The following is a 16,080-nucleotide window of genomic DNA, read 5'->3' as shown; positions in this document are numbered from 1 at the left end:
AATCGGCCCGGTAATTCTGGACTCGGTTCCTAACAAAGGAAAATCAAATTGTCGACTGTCCGGATGCAGAGGCCCTAGCAGCTTTCAAACACAACATCCGCGATGAATGGCTAGCCCGGCACCTTGGACAGGAAAAGCCAAAATCTATGGCAGCCCTCACGACACTCATGACCCGCTTTTGTGCGGTAGAAGACAGCTGGCTGGCTCGCAGTAATAACATATCAAAGAACCATGGTACTTCGGATACCAAGGACGGCAATAGCAGGTCACGTCGCAACAAACATAAGCGCCGCATTAACAGCGATAATAACGAGGATACAGTAGTCAATGCCGGATTCAAAGGCTCTAAACCTGGTCAGCGGAAAAAGCCATTCAAACAAAGTACGACGGGTCCGTCTAGCTTGGACCGTATACTCGATCGCTCGTGTCAAATACACGGCACCCAGAAATGCCAGCCAATCACACCAACAGGGATTGTTGGGTGTTCAAGCAGGCCGGCAAGTTAATTGCCGAAAACAAGGACAAGGGGCCACATAGCGATGACGAGGAGGAGCCCCGGCAGCCACATACCGGAGGACAGAAGAGGTTTCCCCCACAAGTGCGGACAGTGAACATAATATACGCAACCCACATCCCTGAGAGGGAGCGAAAGCGTGCGCTCAGGGACGTATATGCGTTGGAGCCAGTCGCCCCAAAGTTCAACCCATGGTCCTCCTATCCGATCACTTTCGATCGCAGGGACCATCCCATTAGTATCCATCATGGCGGATTCGCCGTACTGCTTCTGGACCCAATCATTGACGGATTTCACCTCACTCGAGTCCTTATGGATGGCGGCAGCAGCCTGAACCTGCTTTATCAGGACATAGTGCGCAAAATGGGTATAGACCCCTCAAGGATCAAACCCACAAAAACGACCTTTAAAGGCGTCATCCCAGGCGTAGAGGCCCATTGCACAGGCTCAATTACACTGGAAGTGGTCTTCGGATCCCCGGATAACTTCCGAAGCGAAGAGTTAATCTTCGATATAGTCCCGTTACGCAGTGGTTATCATGCACTGCTTGGGCGAACCGCATTTGCGAGATTCAATGCGGTACCGCATTACGCATACCTCAAGCTCAAGATGCCAGGACCTCGCGGGGTTATTACAATCAATGGAAACACAGAGCACTCTCTCCGAATAGAGGAGCACACTGAGGCCCTCGCAGCAGAAGTGCAGAGCAGCCTCTCAAGGCAATCCACCAGTTCGGTGTTTCAAGACCTGGACACCTTCAAGCGCGCGCAGAGCAATCGGTAAATAGACCGCCTGGCGCGATCTGAGCTCGCGTAGCAATGCGGCCCCCACCCTAGTCCCAGCCAAATGGCGAAACTCATGCCACGCGTACATAATTACGCATTAAAAATACAATGGGCACAGGGGGGAGGGGGCACAACTGCGGCACGCCCCAAGACGCGGCTTAAATCGCACTAGGGGCTTCCCGTTTGGTTATTTTTCTCTTTTTCAGGACCTTAATCTCTAGAAACCCTGTCCGGTAGCACTATTACCAAACACATGATGCAGCAACCAAGGAGGTAGAAAGCTACGTCACACCATGGAGTTCCCAGGTGGATTACAATAATGAGCGAAATATTTGATTTAATACTATTCCTCAGCTTGCCCTTGGAAGGGACATAGTCTCACTCTTTGCTTATCGCACTATCTATATCATTCTGCTTTAACGCACCTTTTGAATAAACAATGGATAACATCACGACTATTATTGCATTCTTGTTATATATATATATATATATGTGTGTGTGTGTGTGTGTGTGTGTGTGTTCATTAACGATGCCTTGCAACCGTACACTTTGGTACGGCCAATACACCAGGGACTTATGTACCCCACAATATGGTGTGAAAAGTCCGAACACTTTCACAAGTGCGGCACCCCAAACTTATAGCATTATATGCATCAGCTCCGAATCATGTCTTTGGTCAAATGTTGGGTTTGCCCGGCTCCTATGTTTTGGTACCTTATGTTCCGCTTTATCGTCTAAGGTAGCGCTAGGAGAACTACTGCGACTGTGCCCCGGTTCTGCCGGGCTTAGCACCTCAGTAGAGAAAGCTAAAACTGACTGTCATGATAAGGCGAGAGACTAGTCGCTGTTCGGCGAGGTTTTCGAGTCCCTAAAGACTTATGTCGCTTAGGGCGAGGGGCCGGCCCTGTCCGGCTTAAAGGCGTGTATCGCGCCCCGAATTCGGTCTTCCGAATACCAGGGGCTTCGCCAAAATTTAAAATTATAGAATTCTATGGCTAAGTGAGAGTGATAAAGCATTATTAGTCTGGTTGCCTTGTTCGCTGTGCTGAGCACCTCCCTCGAAGGACCCAAACATGGGAACAAGAGTGCTCAGGTTTATCCCGAACACCCCAGCACTCGTGGAATGGGGGCAGAAGCCGAGGACTAGCCATCTCTCAGATTGGATAAATGGCCAAACAGAAGGTAATATTTTAAATTCACACAAGCGTTGCATACCACCTATGAAACAAGTTTTCATCATACAGGATTACACGAGCAAGTTTACTCAAATATTACATCCTTTGAACATTCGTCCACCACAAGACGGGCACCCTTTAGGACACCCTCATAATAAATTTCAGGGGTGCGATGCTCTTTGCCCTGCGGCGGCCCTTCCTTGATCACCTTCACGTAGTCCAGCTTGGCCCACTGCACCTTCACATGGGCGAAAGCACGGCGTGCACCTTCGATGCAGACGGACCGCTTGACGACCTCCAGCCATGGGCAGGCATCCACAAGCCGCCTCACCAGGCTGAAGTAGCTGTTCGGAAGGGCGTCGCCAGGCCATAGCCGGACTATAAAGCCCTTCATGGCCTGTTCGGCCGCCTTGTGCAGCTTGACCAGCTGCTTTAGCTGGTCGCTCAGAGGCATCGGCTATTCGGTCCTAGTATACTGAGACCAGAACATCTTCTCCGTTGAGCTTCCCTCCTCAGCCTGGTAAAACTATGCGGCATCCGACACGCTGCGGGGCAAATCTGTGAATGCTCTTGGAGAGCTCCGAATTCGGGTAAGTAATCGGTAATTTACTTTTACATGCTTGCTTTGCATATAGAATGCCTTACCCGCCGCTATTTTCTTCATCACATCAATCTCCTGGAGGGCCTTTTGGGCTTCGGCCTTGGCACTTTTTGCGCTCTCGAGGGCCGCGGCAAGCTCAGACTCTCACGTCTTCGAGTCAAGCTCCAACGCCTCGTGCTTCTTCACAAGAGCCTGGAGCTCTTGCTGCACCTCGCCCACACGAGCCTCTTGTTTTTCCCGCTCGGTGCGCTCCTTGGCCGCTTTATCTTCGGCCTTGGTTAGCGCTTGCTTCAGGGTTTCCACCTCAGTCGTGGCCCCTGGCAAATATATGATGATCCTGTCATTTTGCAATCGCGTCTTCTTTTATATATATACATATCTATAGACAGGTTATTACGTACCCTTGTTCTCCTCGAGCTGCCTCTTGGCAAGGCCGAGCTCTTTCTTGGACCCCTCGAGGTCCTGCTTCAGTACGGCGACCTCCGCAGTCAGTGCGGTGGACGCCAGCAGCGAGGCCTGCATACGCATATTGACATACTTATATTAGACTCCTGCGATATTATTTGATCCTCTGTTTGGCTTTTCTTTGTGAACACCGACCAAAACATCATGGGCTACTGTCTATGCGGTAATATTTTTCCTATATTTTAAAACACTTACCTCAAAGCCTGTTAGAAGGCTGGCACAGGCTTCAGTCAATTCGCTCTTGGCGGACTGAACCTTCTGGACCACCGCACTCATAATAGTATGGTGCTCCTCGTCGATGGAAGCGCTGCGAAGCGCTTCCAGCAGATTGTCCGGCGCCTCTGGATGGACAGAGGTCACCGGCACAGGCGTCTTACCCCTCTTAGAAGGAGGCCGCCTGCCCGAGCCCGGAACCACTGGAGGTTCCGACGCGGTGTTCGGCTGAGGTCCGAACTCGGAGCTCTCAGGGGCCTTGTCCCCTTGGCTCCCGGAGTCCGCAGGATAGGGGGGTGGCGGTCGGGACTGGATCGCTATCCATGTCCGACGAGCCCAGGGAGTCGTCCGATGATACATCGATACGGGCTCGGGGCGGCCTGCATAATCATATTCCGGCGTTAGGTGAAGTAGTGCGGCAAAAGGAATACTATGACTTATCTGGTATCCGAATACTTACGACTTCCCCAGGAGCTTGGCCCTGGGCAGCCACTCGTCTTCGCCGTCGGCGGCGGTGGTAGAGTAGTCCGGAAGGAGAGTTCTCCCCTTCTTGGACCCTTCGGCCCCCTAGTTGGGGTGGCCTTCCTTTTCTTATCTTCCCCAACTAGAGGGGGAGCATCTTCTTCTTCTTCCTCGTCTTCGGGGGAGGAGTGCGCCGTAGAGTCACCGGACGGTGAGTCCGACGACGCCTGGCGTCGGGAACTCTTTCGGGTTCCCTTGGCCTTGTTAGTCTTCTCCGGCACCGTATAAGGAGCCGTAGTCAGCATCTTCGCCAGAAGAGTGTCTGCTGGGCCTTCGGGCAAAGGAGCCGGACAGTCGATCTGTCCGGCCGTCTCCTGCCAGTCCTGTCAAAGGTACGGGAGTTTAGATCCCGCATGGAGTCAATCTATAAAAAATAAGTATCCTGTGAAAGGTAAAGCAGCTTACCGCACTGGCTTGGCGCTGCGCGCTGAATCCGCGATCCTTAGTAATGGGAGGGGGGACCTCGGCACTTTTGAACAGCACCCTCCAGGCATCTTTGTGAGTTGTGTCAAAGAGCCTATTCAGAGTTCGATGATGCGCCGGGTGGAACTCCCACAAGTTGAAGTCCCGTTGTTGGCACGGGGGGATCCGGCGGTGGAGCATGACCTGGACTACGTTGACGAGTTTGAGCTTCTTGTTCACCATGTTCTGAATACATGTTTGGAGTCCGGTCAGCTCTCCCGAACTACCCCAGGACAGGCCCTTCTCTTTCCAAGAGGTGAGCCGCGTGGGGATGCCAGATCGGAACTCGGGGGCCGCTGCCCATGCAGGGTCACGCGGCTCGGTGATGTAGAACCACCCCGATTGCCACCCCTTTATGGTTTCCACAAAGGAGCCCTCGAGCCATGTAACGTTGGGCATCTTGCCCACCATGGCACCACCGCACTCCGCCTGGCGGCCGCCCACAACCTTCGGCTTGACATTGAAGGTCTTCAGCCATAAGCCGAAGTGGGGCTTGATGCGGAGGAAGGCCTCGCACACGACGATAAACGCCGAGATGTTGAGGATGAAGTTCGGGGCCAGATCATGGAAATCCAGTCCGTAGTAGAACATGAGCCCCCGGACGAATGGGTGGAGAGGGAATTCCAGTCCGCGGAGGAAATGGGTAAGGAACACTACCCTCTCATGGGGCCTGGGGGTGGGGATGAGCTGCCCCTCATCTAGGAGCCGGTGCGCGATGTCGTCGGGCAGGTATCCGGCTCTCCTCAGCTTCTTGACGTCTCCCTCCGTGATGGAGGAGACCATCCACCTGCCTCCCGCTCCGGACATGGTTGGAGAAGGTGGAGGTGGGAAGTGCGGACTTGGGCGCTAGAGCTCGAGTGTGCGAAAACGGATGAGCAAAGGAGGAAGAAGGCGTGGATGAAAAGGTGAATCCTTATCCCTTTATATGGGCGGACGAAACTAAGCGTCCCCACTAGCCTGGTAAAACTCGCTAATCCCCCAAGCGCCGTAATCGATGGCGCGGTTGGGTTACCCACGCCCGTATTGATGAGAATCCGGAAATAAGGGGGACACGATCTCTGCTTTGACAAGACGTGTCAAAAAACCGCCTCACGTTATCTGCGGGGCTAGTTAAAGGAAACGGTTCGAATAATCACCGCGCCATGGCATAATGTCGTGTTGCCAAAACAAGTCGGCAAATTAGATTTGCAGAAATACTATTCTCTCTACGGTGGTATGTGGAACTTATTTTGCAGGGTCGAACACTATCCTTCTATTCAAATTCTTCTGTGATGTATTCGGAGGAGGAACCCGCCTTGCAATCCCGAAGACAATACTGCGTGCCGGACTCATCGTCATTGAAGCCTAGTTCAGGGGCTACTATGGGAGTCCTGGATTAAGGGGTCTCCGGACAGCCGGACTGTCATAGCCCTAGAATTGGTTGTAACTAGTTGCACAAGCATTCATGCATCATGTATATATTTATCAAAGTTGAATTGGGGAAAGTGGGAAGCCTCAGAAGTCTTTTACAAAAATGATCAACATTAAAAATTGTTTCAAATAAACCCAAGAAAATGTTCCTGTCAAGCTATAAAAATATTGGCAAGAGGTAAAACCCAAACCAATATTTTTGGAGTCTCAGAAATATTTATTTTGGGCATTTGGAATTAATTCAATAACTATTTGAATTGGATTTATATTTATTATATGTATAAATATATGTCCAATAATTCTGAAAATTGTTGTGTGGCTTTGTATAAGTCCACTTAGCTGACACAATTATTTTCATGAAGTTTAAAATTGATTTAGTATTTTACTAAATCAAAAACAAATGTCAGAAAATAGAAAATAGAAATAAAAGACAGAGGAGAGAGATATGGCTTACCTGGCGCTCACCTGGCGGCCCAAGTGGCCAGCCCAGCCCACTAGCCTGGCACTGTTGGCTAGCCCACCAGGAGCCCCACCGTCTTCAACCTCTGCCAGTATGCAGAGGCGTGTCGACGCGCGCGCGCCCGAGCTCCACCTCCTCCTTCCACCTCCTGCTTCCCCCTCGCCCTGTCTCCGCGCCATGGGAACGGCCTCGACCCCTCTGCATCTCCCTCACTCTGGAGCTCTCTCCCTCTCCTCTAGCTCTCTCCCCCTCGCACCACCCGAACGCGCCCGCCGCCGCCGTCGTGCGCCACCGTGGCCACCGCCTCCCCCTCGCCTCTCCGACATGCCCAGGAGCTCCGCCACCGACGCCTACGCCTCTCTGTCGACTCACACGATGCCAAACGCCGCTGAACGTCGTCTTCGCCTTCGTCTTCAACCTTGGGCACCCGAGCCCATCTCCGGTCGATTCGGCACCGCCAGGACCTCCCCGAGCTCGCTGACCTCCTCTTCGGCATCCCTGTGAGATCCTGCTCCCAACCCTTCTCTCCCTGTCGTTGAATTCCTCCTCTAGCCCCCCTGCCCACCTCGGCCGCAGCCCATCGCCGCCGTGCCCCATCACCGTCGTGGCTAGAGCCACTATCGCTCGAAGCTGAGCACACCACCGTGCTCAGTGTGTCTTCGCGCGCCTGTAGCCACCCCCAGATCCTCCTCCCGAACACCCTAGCGAGGAACTCGAGCACGGCCGAACTCCGGCCGCCACAAAGCTCGACGTCACCGTCGTTTTGGACCACCCCAGCTGCTGCTTCTTACACCGTTAGATGCGCGAGCTCTCCAGCTACGCATAGAGCTCCTCCGCCGCTCTTTTGGTCGCCAGAACAACGTTTCCGAAGCCCTCCGCCGTCTCTGTCGTCGCCGGCGACGATCCATTGACTGGGTCCCGCGGGTTTGACCCCACTTGATCGGGGTTTGACTTCCCCCCTGACTCACTGACGTGTGGGCCCCGCCCCTGACTCGTTTAGTTTAGGACTAATTACCCCACTTCTGACACTGACAATGGGCCTAGTGCTTGTTAATTTGATTAGTTAATCCTATTTAACCATGTTAGTTAATTGAGTCACTGACCAGTGGACCCCACTGGTCAAGTTTGACGCAGACCAGCCCCTATTGACCTATTGACGTCAGCATGACCTGATGCTGATGTAGTAATACATTTTCTAGATTTATTAATAATCAGGGAATTCCAGAAAATGTTCAAAACTTCTAGAAATCATAGGAAATAATCTATAACTCGGATTGAAAAGATTTATATATCAAAAATGATCAGAAAAATCCAAAGAATTTGAATCTGTCATTTTCATGCATGTTGGAACAACTTAAAGTTGTTGTTTAGGACAATCCAATTAAATGGCATTTAACAAATCACATATGGAGTTTGAATTTAAACTTAGGGTTCAAACCAACTCCATTTAACCTGTTGCTAGTTGCATTAGCTGAAAACACAACATGTTGACATGTCATGATCATGCATCATATTGTTGCATTGCATTGATTGTGTTTCCTTCTTTATTGCCGAAAGTTGTCCCCTCTCGATAGACCTGGTTTCGACGATGAGTTCGATGACACCGATGAAGAGCTATCCTATCTTCAGAAGTGCCAGGAAAGCAAAACTCCCTTGTTCATTCCGATACAATCCCACTCTCTCGCTCCTGCTCTCTTTTACTACATTAGGACAACAACGATTGAACTATTACATGCTGCGGTAGCTGAACCCCTTTTCCTCTACATGACCTGTCATTGCCACAGTAAATAGATAAAACCCACTAGCATGAGTAGGAGTTGATTGAGCCCTGATGTGCCTACTCATTCATGTTTGTTTGTCATGCCTGCTACTGCTTAGAGTTGAGTCAGGTCTGATTCATTGGGAATGAATTGGAATGGTGATGAACATGTCCTACTGTGTGTGAGCTAAGTGTGTGAACACGATTTGGTAAAGGTAGCGGTGAGAGGCCATGTAGGAGTACATGGTGGGTTGTCTCATTGAAGCCGTCCTCAGGAACTGAGTTCTATGTTTGTGATCCATGAAACAGTTACTACCACGCATTGGGCCCGAAACCAATGGACCCTCTCGACTTATTAACTTCCCTTGCCCTCTGTCTGGGAGTTGCAACTAGTTTCTGGTGTTTGTAGGATATGTGTTGGCGGCCGTGCATAGCGCTGACCCTAGGGGTGGGCTATGATGCGGTATATACACCATGGAACGGTGTGCCGGGCGCCCGTTTGGTGTCTCGGGAACCCTGCACACATCGTTTGGGGCTGTGAGTAAAACTCCGGCCGGATCTCCACGCGGATGGAACCCGAATAGGCGATAAACTTGGACTAGAGACTTGTGTGGTTAGTCAGGTCGTGGCCAACTCCCTCGCCAGGCTTCCGCTTGAAGGTTGCCAACATACACGACGTGTACATGGTGGTAAGTGGGGAGAGCGTGTGTGAAGAAGTACACCCCTGCAGGGTTAACATCATCTATTCGAATAGCCATGTCTGTGGTAAAGGACTTCTGGGTTGCCTATAACAGTTCATAGACAAGTGGAAGTGGATACTTTAAAATGCGCAAGATAAGCGTGAGTGCTATGGATGGCGTTCTCGTAGGAAGACGGGAGCGGATCCATAGTGGTGTATTGATTGGTGAATATGTGGACTCGTGTGCGCCACCTCAAAAGAGTTGCTTGCAGTCGTAGTTCAGGTTAGCCACTGAGTCAAAGCTGGCTTGTTGTAGTTAAACTCCACTACCCCTTTGTTGATACTGATGCATATGTAGTTAGTTCTGATGTAAGTCTTGCTGGGTACATTTGTACTCACGTTTGCTTAATTTATGTTTTGTAGAGAGACTTCAGTCTTGCTAGTAGTTCCACATGGACTTCGACGTTTAGCTTGTTACCTCAGCTACGATCTTGTGCCCTCGGCAGGATCTGGTAGATAGTCAGGCTTCTCGGCCTTTTTCATTTGTAGATGTCTGTACTCAGACATGTTAAGCTTCCGCATGTGTTTTGATTTGTATGCTATGATTGTTGGGTCATGAGACCCATGTTTGTAATATCTCGCTCCTCGAAGCCTAATGAATAAATACTTGAGTCATAGAGTTATGTTGTGATGCCATGTTGTATTTACACATATCGAGCATATTGTGTGTATGATTGAAATGCTTGGTATGTGTGGGATCCGACAATCTAGTTGTTTATCCTTGGCAGCCTCTCTTATGGGGAAATGTAGTCTAGTGCTTCCATGAGCCATAGTAGTCCGCTACAGCCTGGTTCACCGGAGTCCTGCTAGCCCAGCACTACTGCTCGGGACACTTGACTGGCCGGCATGTGTTTCACTTCATTCATGTGTCTGTCCCTTCGGGGAGATGTCACATGGTGACATCCGGAGTCCTGCCTAGCCTGCTACAGCCCGAGTTCACCGGAGTCCTGTTAGCCCAGTGCTACAGCCCAGATTCACACGCTGCTGACCGACATGCTCGATGTGATTCATGTATGCCTGTCCCCATAGGTTGGTGCCGCTTTGGTTTCACGACTAGCCATGTCGGCCCGGGTTCTCTGTCATATGGATGCTAGCGACACTATGATATACGTGAGCCAAAAGGCGCAAACGGTCCTGGGCCATGGTAAGGAGACACCCGTGGGAATACCGTCCGTGAGGCCGCAAAGTGATATGAGGTGTTACCGGCTAGATCGATGTGACTTGGAATCAGGGTCCTGACAGCTTCGGTATCAGAGCCTGACTGCGTGTAGGATTACCAAGTCAAACTGGTCGAAGTCGAGTCTAGAAATGCTTTAGTTATGTAAGGGAATTGATTGTGGAAGGGAACGTAAGGGTCTTTTTACTCCTTATACCTTATGTCCTTCTGATCTGAGTCAACCTCTTCTTTTCTACGGGGATTAAGAACTAGGCCTTCTCATCTATCTATCAAGATGACGTGTTACTAATCCATAGACTTATAGAATTGATAGTTCCAAGCTTCAGTTCCATTCTTACTACTTCCGTATGTTGTCAGTTGACCTCGGAACCTTGATATTGGGTTGTTGAGTGGTTATGCCACCATTTTTCAGGATGTCTCAAATCTTTTGAGCATTTACAGCTGTTATGCTGTCTGAGTCATTCCATGTTTCTAAACAGTCTGATGCATTTGCAAATCTTTTCCATGTCCCTGATGTCCATTGGGGCCAGATTAATCGCACTAATCGGTGAGTTGAGGTACTCTGTTGCCTCGACATATATGTTGGAGCTACTATTATGATCCTAGGCGTTTTAGGGAGTCACCTAGTGATCTAGCCATGTTTTGTGTTTCCGGTGTGATGATTCTGGCCATCATTCCCGAAAGCATCCCGTGATGCTACTTAGTAGTAGGTATTCTACTCCTGGGTTTTTGAACCCGAGATTCACCCTACTTACTTCATGTTGATAGTGTTTGCTAGTTCCTTAGGATATTAGTAACCTTTGCGATAGTCCTCGAGGTCCGTTGTAAATTCTTCTTCCAATACCATGAACCATTTTGGTAGAAGTTCTTTGAACCAAAAGATCACAACTAGGGTGCTCTTGAGGAGTACTCCATCCAAAATTTGTGACTCTACCAGTTCTACTTTTTTGCATGGGTTAACCGGAAGAAATATGTTCAACTCGTTCGACATGCTAAACTGTGCATCTACAACTCAGAAAATCGTATGTTCCTTTGAGTTGTCCCTCTTTAGTTGTTTTCTGGCCTCGGCTATCAGTTGATAGTCAAGAGTATGTGTGCATTCGTGTTTATCGGTGCCTTTTACTCTTGTGGTCCGTCAAGCCATTCTATTCTGGAATGACTAGGAGAAACAAACTCCAGTACCTCGTCCATCTCTAGGATTGGGTCAAAGTAGTTGTATCCCAGAGATCAAAATGCCAATCCAGCTTTTGTTCTGTTCTACCTCGGAGTATCACCCTCTTTCATAACAAGAGTATTGTGAGAATTGCACACACCCTCAAATGAATTCTTGACGCAGTGATACTTCCCGCCATCATCATTCGCTCCTCGGTTCCATGTTGTTGCAACCATAATACCGACAGGTGAACCGTGATGTGTGAAATCAATACTCCTAGCAACTAGTTGCTTGGTAGTAAATGGACAATATTCTCATTCTTAGCGTGTTGGTTATTGAATCATCATTCTAAGATAGATTGTGCTACCTAGTCCTTGTTTCTGGTGCACTTCTCGATTAATAAGTTAGGATTATTCAATCCCTTGCTTATTTGATCATATCGTCTTGCTCTGAAAAGCAAGATTGTCCTTGAGCTTAGTAACATATCGGTGGTTCGTGATGTTCCAAATATCTTCTCGGAAGTATTACCAGGTTGTCACCTGACCGCTATGTTGAGTTCATGATCAAGTTGGTTTTCTTACAAACCACCCCTTCTACAAGAATCTGTGTTGGATATCCCTGAGCTAGTTGGTTAACCTAAACAACAACTTGGAGAGTTGGAAAATAAATGCTTTATCCGACTTAGTTCATTCCAAAGGGATATCTCTTGGTATACATGTGTTGAAGAAAGATGGTATCTTCAGTGGTTGATCTCCGTGACCAAATGCTGGATCTATTGTTTTGTCCAAACTTTTATTTGAGTGTGGGTGATTCTCAAATCAACTCAGAAACAACGATATTCATAATGTTGTCTTACTCGTGTTGCTTCCTCGAGCATACACCATTATATCTTTTGGGTATGACCAATGCTATCACCTTGTTCACATGATTGTGGAATTCCATTTATATGGAAACCTGGATGAATTGTTGTTGAGCCCATCGACAACATTCCTATCTTCTCCATGAATTGTTGGACATTAAGCTAGTGTTGGACATTTTTATAAGCAATATCTTCATGTCCCATTCATGAAGCATATGTTTGGATGAAAGAAGTGACTTCCTCTAATTCATGTGCACTCGATGCAAGTTGCCGCCGTGAGTTCGAGAAAGATTGTTTTGTTCCCTCTGGTACCATCCCAAGTCAGTCATGCATATACGAAGTATGCTATGGTTTGACAGGCTCGCTACCTTCATTTCATATGTATCTCCTAGTACACCAAGCCACTAATTGACTTGTTCAAGAAACACAGAGTCTGTTCTAAGGTTAATCCTTTGGACTTCCACGCATGGAGACTTCAATATCCTTGATGATGGTTCCCCACCTGAGCTCGATAGTGTTTCATTGTAAGACTTCTACATGTTCATGCTTGTCTTGGACAGTATGTTCACATGCATGTAGCAGAACCAGCTCATGTTTTGGAGCTTGCTATCGTAGCTCATTTCCCGAGAAACTCGCAACGTCATCTCGTTGGTTTGTGTTGCAAACTTTCTTTTCCAGACATGTTGTCTGAAATATCCTGTTACCAACCAGATCTGAATCTCAGGCAGATATGATGGTTGGAACTTTTCCAGGATCTATGATGTAGGTCCCGACAGGGTTGCTGTTCTGGCCGACACACCTAGCCGGAAGATCTATAGTTGTAGTATCTTGATTGAGCTATTTGACCATCTTATCCATGAGGATTTAGTGCAACTTATTCTAGAAGTTGTTCCTTAGGGGTCGTTGTGCTCTCGGTTTCCTCGATTATGCTAGAACCATTCAAACAGTGGAATCACTCTCTACTGTTGAGTTTATCCCCAATTACTAGAATCATTCCCAACATTTGCATTTTGTTCCCAGCTTGCACCGCCGTTGTACCATCCTATCTTGGACTACCTTCTCGGTAATGCCTGGTCAGGATCATCTTCAACAGTGGTACTACCATGGGTCCCATCCATTTCCGATGATAAGCAAAATCATCCATTGCGTTGTCTTCAATAAGGTAGTCCACATCATCCATTCTAGTCGATATATGCCATTCTTTCGAACCTCCTCGAATGATCGTTTGTGATTGCCTTAGGCTGGCATAAAGAGTTTCAATGATCATTATATCAAAAGTAATTCTTTTTGCCACAAAAGGGAATAGCTCTATGACTCACACTCCCTGAGGTGCCCCGTTAGGTAATCATAGTAACTTATCTCCTTGCTGCTTTGACTCTCACTCACCATCTCACCTAAGCGTGGGATTGTTGCCTACCAATTTGGACCTTCGTCATATGTCCCTCTACATCCCTCTTGATATGTGTTTTGTGTCTTAGTTCGCGAGATGTTTCTATGTCTCATTCCGTGAGTTAAGACTAAGTTGCTCGATCTTTGAGAAGATCGATCCTTCTAGAGTTTCTTTTCCCTCTCGTTGTCATGTTGGTAGGAGTTCCTGGAGCAAGACTTCGAGACAGTGAAGGTGATTTAATCAACATTCTTTTGGAGTGCACCCAGGATCGCGAAGATTGTGTTGGTCTTGTGTCCCTTTTGTCTTCTCACCTCACGTCCTGAATCTCGGGACGAGATTCCTGTTTAGTGGGGGTGAGTTGTCACAGCCCTAGAATTGGTTGTAACTAGTTGCACAAGCATTCATGCATCATGTATATATTTATGAAAGTTGAATTGGGGAAAGTGGGAAGCCTCAGAAGTCTTCTACAAAAATGATTAACATTAAAAATTGTTTCAAATAAACCCAAGAAAATGTTCCTATCAAGCTATAAAAATATTGGCAAGAGGTAAAACCCAAACCAATACTTTTGGAGTCTCAAAAATATTTATTTTGGGCATTTGGAATTAATTCAATAACTATTTGAATTGGATTTATATTTATTATATGTATAAATATATGTTCAATAATTCTGAAAATTGTTGTGTGGCTTTGTATAAGTCCACTTAGCTGACACAATTATTTTCATGAAGTTTAAAATTGATTTAGTATTTTACTAAATCAGAAACAAATGTCAGAAGATAGAAAATAGAAATAAAAGATAGAGGAGAGAGATACGGCTTACCTGGCGCTCACCTGGTGGCCCAAGTGGCCAGCCCAGCCCACTGGCCTGGCACTATTGGTCAGCCCACCAGGAGCCCCACCGTCTTCAACCTCTGCCAGTAGGCAGAGGCGTGTCGACGCGCGCGCGCCCGAGCTCCACCTCCTGCTTCCCCCTCGCCCTGTCTCCGCGCCACGGGAACGGCCTCGACCCCCTCTGCCTCTCCCTCACTCTGGGGCTCTCTCCCTCTCCTCTAGCTCTCTCCCCCTCGCACCTCCCAAACGCGCCCGCCGCCGCCGACGTGCGCCACCGTGGCCACCGCCTCCCCCTCGCCTCTCCGACATGCCCAGGAGCTCCGCCACCGACGCCTACGCCTCTCTGTCGACTCACGCGACGCCAAACGCTACCGAACGTCATCTTCGCCTTCGTCTTCAACCTCGGACACCCGAGCCTGTCTCCGGTCAATTCAGCGCCGCCAGGACCTCCCCGAGCTCGCTGACCCCCTTTTTCGCATTGCTGTGAGCTCCTGCTCCCAACCCTTCTCTCCCTGTCGTCGAATTCCTCCTCTAGCCCCCCTGCTCACCTCGGCCACAGCCCGTCACCGCCGTGCCCCATCACCGTCGTGGCTAGAGCCACTGTCGCTCGAAGCTGAGCACACCACCGTGCTCAGCGTGTCTTCGCGCACCCGTAGCCACCCCAAGATCCTCCTCCCGAACACCCTAGCGAGGAACTCGAGCACGGCCGAACTCCGGCCGCCACAAAGCTCGACGTCGCCATCGTTTCGGACCACCCCAGCTGCTGCTTCTTACACCGTTAGATGCGCGAGCTCTCCAGCTACGCATGGAGCTCCCCCGCCGCTCTTTTGGTCGCCGGAAAAGCGTTTCCGAAGCCCTCCGCCGTCTCTGTCGTCGCCGGCGATGAGCCGTTGACCGGGTCCAGCGGGTTTGACCCCACTTGATCGGGGTTTGACTTCCCCCCTGACTCACTGACATGCGGGCCCCGCCCCTGACTCGTTTAGTTTAGGACTAATCACCCCACTTCTGACACTGACAGTGGGCCCAGTGCCTGTTAATTTGATTAGTTAATCCTATTTAACCCCGTTAGTTAATTGAGTCACTGACCAATGGACCCCACTGGTCAGGTTTGACCCGGACCAGCCCCTGTTGACCTGCTGACGTCAGCATGACCTGATGCTGACGTAGTAATACATTTTCTGGATTTATTAATAATCAGGAAATTCTAGAAAATGTTCAAAACTTCTAAAAATCATAGAAAATAATCTATAACTCGGATTGAAAAGATTTATATATGAAAAATGATCAGAAAAATCCAAAGAATCTGAATCTGGAATTTTCATGCATGTTGGAAAAACTTAAAGTTGCTGTTTAGGACAATCCAATTAAATTGCATTTAATAAATCACATATGGAGTTTGAATTTGAACTTAGGGTTCAAACCAAATCCATTTAACCTGTTGCTAGTTGCATTAGCTGAAAACACAACATGTTGACATGTCATGATCATGCATCATATTGTTGCATTGCATTGATTGTGTTTCCTTCTTTATTGCCGGAAGTTGTCCCCTGTCGATAGACATG

This window comes from Triticum dicoccoides, chromosome 2A, assembly GCF_002162155.2.
Source record: "Triticum dicoccoides isolate Atlit2015 ecotype Zavitan chromosome 2A, WEW_v2.0, whole genome shotgun sequence".
Taxonomy (NCBI): Eukaryota; Viridiplantae; Streptophyta; class Magnoliopsida; order Poales; family Poaceae; genus Triticum; species Triticum dicoccoides.
The sequence above is the reverse complement of the archived record's forward strand: the minus strand, read 5'-3'. Positions refer to the sequence as shown.